Source organism: Atta colombica, unplaced genomic scaffold (assembly GCF_001594045.1).
Source record: "Atta colombica isolate Treedump-2 unplaced genomic scaffold, Acol1.0 scaffold45, whole genome shotgun sequence".
Classification (NCBI taxonomy): domain Eukaryota; kingdom Metazoa; phylum Arthropoda; class Insecta; order Hymenoptera; family Formicidae; genus Atta; species Atta colombica.
The window spans coordinates 1231626-1237815 of NW_017259534.1; the positions used below are offsets into that span (position 1 = coordinate 1231626).

Sequence of the window (6190 nt, forward strand, 5' to 3'; positions counted from 1 at the left end):
AATTTTTCTTGCACAATCGTTCTCTTCCCGCGTTTTTGTATTCGTTGTAGCCGTCATTCGTTATAAGTGTTCATTATTTATGCGATGTATTGTGGCGTTGAAAGAAAATATATCCTTGTTGAATAAAATTTTATATATACTTACGGAGATTACTGGAGTTTTATGATAAAATGTGATTATATAAAATGTAATTTTTAAATCCTTCAATCTTTAATTACAATTACACCAGTTTTAAAAATCTTTCTGCACATAATTGAAGTATGAACAAAACACAATGCGCAGACAATAATTTCATACAAAAAACGAAAAGAAATTGAGAAAAATTGCAGTTTCGTTATCGGCTTCTGCAGTCGACTCGTCCCATGTACTGCATATAAAAGTTTTAGACTTTGTATCGATTTTTGGATCGAAAACGACATTTTTCTCTTATTGCAGGTGTTTTAACAATTAAATATTATATAAGAAATAAGACCGATATAAGAATAAATCTAATTAATTTTTACAATTATACTATTTGATGGAGTAAAATTACAGCTTTAAAAATCTGTTTTCTGAATTGCGTTACGATGATTTTGAAGTTGGAGTTAGGCACAATCAAAAAGTTAAAATGCTCCTCTTATTTAATCTGAATAACTCATTAACAAAAAATCTTAGCAACATCAGAAAAAAAATGATTTCATAAATTTTCCATTTCATCAAACTCATAGTTTTCTATATGTAAAAATTCCAAACTCACAAAAATTCCAAACTCCAAACTCGATAGACATAGTAACCTTTCACGAAAATAGAAGCTTTAAACTTTCAAACTTTTTTTTAAATTTAAATTTTGTTCATTTTAACGAAGTTACGTATTCCTGCTTAAATTTTATAGTTTATATCGCTACGAACTTTTGTTCCAATTACCTAATATAATTCAAATGAAGAAAGAATTTGCGGAGCTCTGGATAACAGAAAACGTAATTCAGAAAGACAAAAATGAAGGAGAAAGAGCTTAATAAAGAAAGAATGTTACGAAATACGATAAAAAAATCGAGTATAGCAAGAGGCATTACATCAACGTGAGTTTGCTGCATAAAAATAAGAAAAAGATGTATGACGAAATAGCTGAAAAATTACACTGAGAGAAGAAGGTGGGCAAAAAAAGACGCAGCTAGTATAAATAGATGAATATTAAAATACTAGGTTTTTCTTCCTGGTATCAATCCATTAAATAATAAATAAATTATATCGAAATAAAAATAGAAAAAACAATTTTGAAAACAATTTAAAAATGACTGAATAATTTTTACGTATATAAACGACTTTAAGCAGAACAGTAATAAATTCTGATTCTTCAGACATAAAAAGAAATTTTATATCAATATATCATGTGATTTTATTGTCTCCTATATTTCATTATAAATTTTTACGATTTTGCGAAGAAAAGATCTAAAGACCGAGATTAGAGAACGAAGCTTTAGTATACCTGAAATAGGCCATGAGCGAAAGTTTAGCACGAGATAAAAATGTAGGGCTTCTCGGTACCACACCAATCTTGTGGAATAAAAGGGTAAAGTCGAAGGGGAAGAGAATCGGCACGAGTAAGAAAGAAAAGACTACAGTCTACAGTATGAATGCGAGGTGCTGGCAAGGGCGAGAGCGAGGGTGCGGGTGCATGGACCTGCGCGCGAGCGACCGCCTGGAATTCGCAGCATTGGCTGCGCGAGGGCGCGTGGTGGATCGAGGGTGTCAGTCATAGACCATCTGCTCAACGACGAGCACGTAAGTTAGCAGAACGTACGGTAATCGCTATCATCTATGAATGAAATGACTCGCTGCAGTCGCACGCTTGCTCGTGCGTCGCGACGCGACGCAACGCGATGTGACGCACCCCGCGGCGATCCGATCGTACTTCCGGAAACATTGACGGCGCGACGATGACGAAGGGTTTCCGCTTCCACGGCGGATCGCGGCCGCGAAGTCCGCCAGCGGTTTCTGTGATTTCCTCAAAAATGGCGGGTATCAGGCATGAATACCATTGACGGCGCCAGCCCCGTTGATTCCGCTTCGAGGACAATCGCGGGGGATCGCGGATTGCGAGTGTTCTTACGGGTCGTCAGCGACCGACAACTCGTTTCCGCCGGACGAGCTGATCGCGTACCTTCGCCGAGTGGTCAGTGAGTTGTTTCGTGAGGAGCACGGTGTCCGTTCCTGTCTTTCCTTCTGGCTACTTTTTCCTCTTTACCACGCTTGCCCTATTGTATATGTGTATCTCTTCATTTTAATTGTTGTCGCTAGAAATGATGTTTTAGATAAAGGATAGATCATTCTTCTGCAAGATTTTTATACGGGATTCATGAGACGGTACCATTTTCTATCAGTCTAAATTCTAAATATTGCTCACAATTCCTCTCTGTGTCTTTTTGGTGACTGTTTCCTCGATGTAAGATTAATTTTTTAATCATATTGGTTTGACAGGCTATTTCTTTTAATATATCTTCTTTGAAAGAATACATTCTATTATTAATTTCAAAGTTATGTATTAAAAAGTAACAAAATGCTCATAATGCAAATGTGTTTAAGGCGCCTGTTCTATTTTTTATTTTTTTGTCTGAGCAGATTATATTGTTATTTAAGAACTTCAAGTTTTGTAAGAGAAACATTTCGTACAAATTGGAAAAAAGTTTTGGACATCTATTAGGCAATATTATTGTCATTATATACAATAATAATGCTAAGGACGTAAACGAATGAAACCCGCAAAATTTACATTCGTATGATGCACAGTGGAATAGTAGTCGGCTTATAAAATATATACGAGTATAATTTGATGTTTCGGGGGACTCTTAGGAAAGAAAATTATTCGCAATCCTTATATAATATGAAAATATTACGTTTGAAATCTGTGAGACACATTTTCACAAAACAGATTTTTTTAAAATAAATTATTTCTTATTTACATTTCATGAAAATTATGTTATACAAATTTAAAAGAAAAAGTAGAAATAGAAAATGAACAGGAATAGAAATTGAACAGGATATATAATAAATGGCCTTCTTTAATCAAGCTTTCTTATTGAATGTGTATTTTTTATTTTTCAATTGCTTAACTGTGATTTTGAAAACGCTTTGCGTATCTAGAATATTAATAAATTGCTATCGTAATATAATCATAGATATTAAATAATTATACCTGTAATTATTTAATTACAGAATTCAGTATTGTATTATTAGGATAATTGATAGCACTTTTATATTTCAGATACATATATTTTAAATGATATCGTGTGATTTTCTTCGAGAAACAAACACGTGTTATCATTTTAAATTCACAATTACACATTTGATTTTAAAAAGTAACTCATTATTTCGTTACCAATGTAACGAAATATTTTTTGGAGTGAGCTTGAAGGATTTTAACGACCGAAAGTTCTGATTCTATGAAATTTCCAGCTTTTCGCCCTTTTAAGAGTAATAACGATAAATTGGAACGTTCCTAGTACACTATATAAAACCGCGAAATTGAGAAGCTACATTACCGTAATGAGGACTTTGCTATATTGCAAGAACTTACAAACATCGTTGTTTAAGTAAAAACTATGAGAATTCAAGGTTAGCGCGAAATATGAAACCGGCATTTAAACTTTCATGTTGTAAAGAGCGTTAAACGGAATTACATTGCATGCACGTCGCACGCAGCGAAACAGTAATTAACTAAATTACAAATTATTGTATCACGCCCCGAAAATTCGAAGACTGTGAACAACTAATGAAAAATCTACGAATTATTATTTGTTGTTGCAGTTATTAAATTCCTGCAATTTTATCACGAGATGAATTAAATTTTATATGCAAAATATTATTTCTAGTTATTACAAATTGGAATAGCAATCGATAATATGAATGAAAATTGAATTATGTTTTCTGTCCATATAACTATAAAATAAATATTTGAATTAATAACAAGAGAGATAAACTAAAATATACATTGCTATAGTGTTAACTGAAATAGAAGGAGAGAACTTTTGTGAAAACATTACATTTTGAACATACATCTTGAACATACATACATAATATCGTAATAATATAATTTATATTATCAAGATATGCAATACTCAGAAAATATTTTTGAAAGAATTTTCGATTCATAATTTTATTCCAAGACGCTCGTCGCAAAAAGATTCAGGTTCAAATTCTGATTGAGATAATGTTTTAATAAATTTTTTACAATATTTTAAGATATTCATTTATTATATTATATTACTTATTAATTTAATTTGTCATATTATTATCCCATTTTAAGACTGGATTTTGAAATCGAAAATTAAATTCGTAGTATACAGAACTAGATGTATATAAATTCACACTAAAATATTATTAATCACCTAATTCCAATCGAAAAAGCATTTTTCTACTGTATAATTTTTTTATTATTAAAAATACAATTATAACTACAGTAACCATTAATCATATTTTATTACACATATTTTATTAAAATTATTTATATTACATTCGTATTTATATTATAACCACGCATATTGTACACCGGAAAATGTCTGGTTTGCATTAATTGGAATTCTGGAAAATGTATAAATCAGAATTTTATTAAAAAGTTAAATCTATTAAATTCTAATTAAGATAATCATTGTGATTATGATGACCGGAATTCTGATTGATATGATCAAAACTTATGATTCGTTTTCAATCAGAAATTTTTCTCAATGTATCATATCTTTTTAATTATAATTTAAATTTTATTTGTTAATTGATTTACTCAAAAACAATCATATTATATAATTGAATTTTGTTGAATGAGAATTTTGTTGTTTGATACTAACCAACAGTTTATAGCGATTAAACGCTCTTTTGTACTTCAGTTCATTGCCGTTGAGATTTCGCAGTCCTTTTTCTTTTTAAACTAATCGATATGTAATCGTTTTTTACCTTTATCTCAATAACAAATGATATTGTTCTCATATACTGTCGCGGAAATAATTCGAGTTTCTTATGTACGTGCGAATATTCAGTTCAATTAATCAACGCGTGATACTTGACGTTATTGTAATAAATGATACATTTTACATTAATCCTTTTTCCATAAATGATAAAATAATAACTGGGGAAAAAAATACTCGTTGACTGGTATTACAAAGGATATGCAAATAAATGCATGAAATATCTACATTATATTTTTCAACAGTTAACTGAAACGACAAATAGTAAAATTCTGCTTTCTATATCCGAGATTTCAAGCTCACACTTTCATTTAATATTTGATCTCACAAACATCATACATATTCGTGGAAAACTTATCAGCATTTTCCATGTGCTGCAAGGAAAACGATATCGCGAGAATTAATCCTTGGAATTTCGATGTCTATATTCATCGTCATATTTTTCGAATTTAATAAAAATTATTAATAATTAGAAAAAGATATCTGTTGAGAGAAAGAACGATAATAATAACATAAATAATGATGATGCTGTTTTAAATAGAAATAAATTTCATTTATATATTGTGTCGCTTTAGTTTATGTTAAATTAGAAATACATAAAAAAAAGACTTAATAAGACTTAAGCAAAAAGCAAATCGGCCAATTAATAGAGAATGTAAAGTTCTAATCTTATTTAATTTAAATAGTCCATGTGTCTTTCCAAACTGAAAAACTGGGTCTCAGAAAACTTGTTGTTATACAATATTAGAAAATTTACATGATTGAGAAATGTGTGTGCTGAATATTATTTAAGGTGATATAGAGTAATGTAGCAGAGCATTGCAATTCGTAATTGCAAGCGAACGGTCAATGGCAGAAACATTTTGCGGGACGGCCAACTCTCGTGCAGTTCGATATCGTAAGTAGGACGTGAACCTGGATAATTGTGCGCGCGCACTTACGTGCGCGCATACGCATGCATATTTCCGTTTTCCATCTAGATATAAATATTTCGTAAAATGTTCCGAGTCATGGAATATCACGATACGTTGTCGATCGCGATATTAAACTTTGATCAGATCTGTCATGCGCCATCAACTGCGTTCAAGAGTCATTATGGTGGACATGCAATTTCTTTGTATTATCGGCAACAGGTGTAAATTTAGTGTATAATGAACTTTGTCTATGTCCATTATGTACCACCTATGAACGCCCGAAAAAGTTGATTCACTTGAGAAAAGTTATATTATTAATATTGTGACAGACCCCCCCCCCCC

At 31.2% G+C, this 6190-nt stretch overlaps 1 pseudogene; it reads left to right on the plus strand.

Moving 5' to 3' along the window:
• Positions 1–1477: 1477 nt before the first annotated feature.
• The window catches only part of LOC108691290, an 8652-nt pseudogene continuing 3939 nt past the window's right edge, over positions 1478–6190 (plus strand).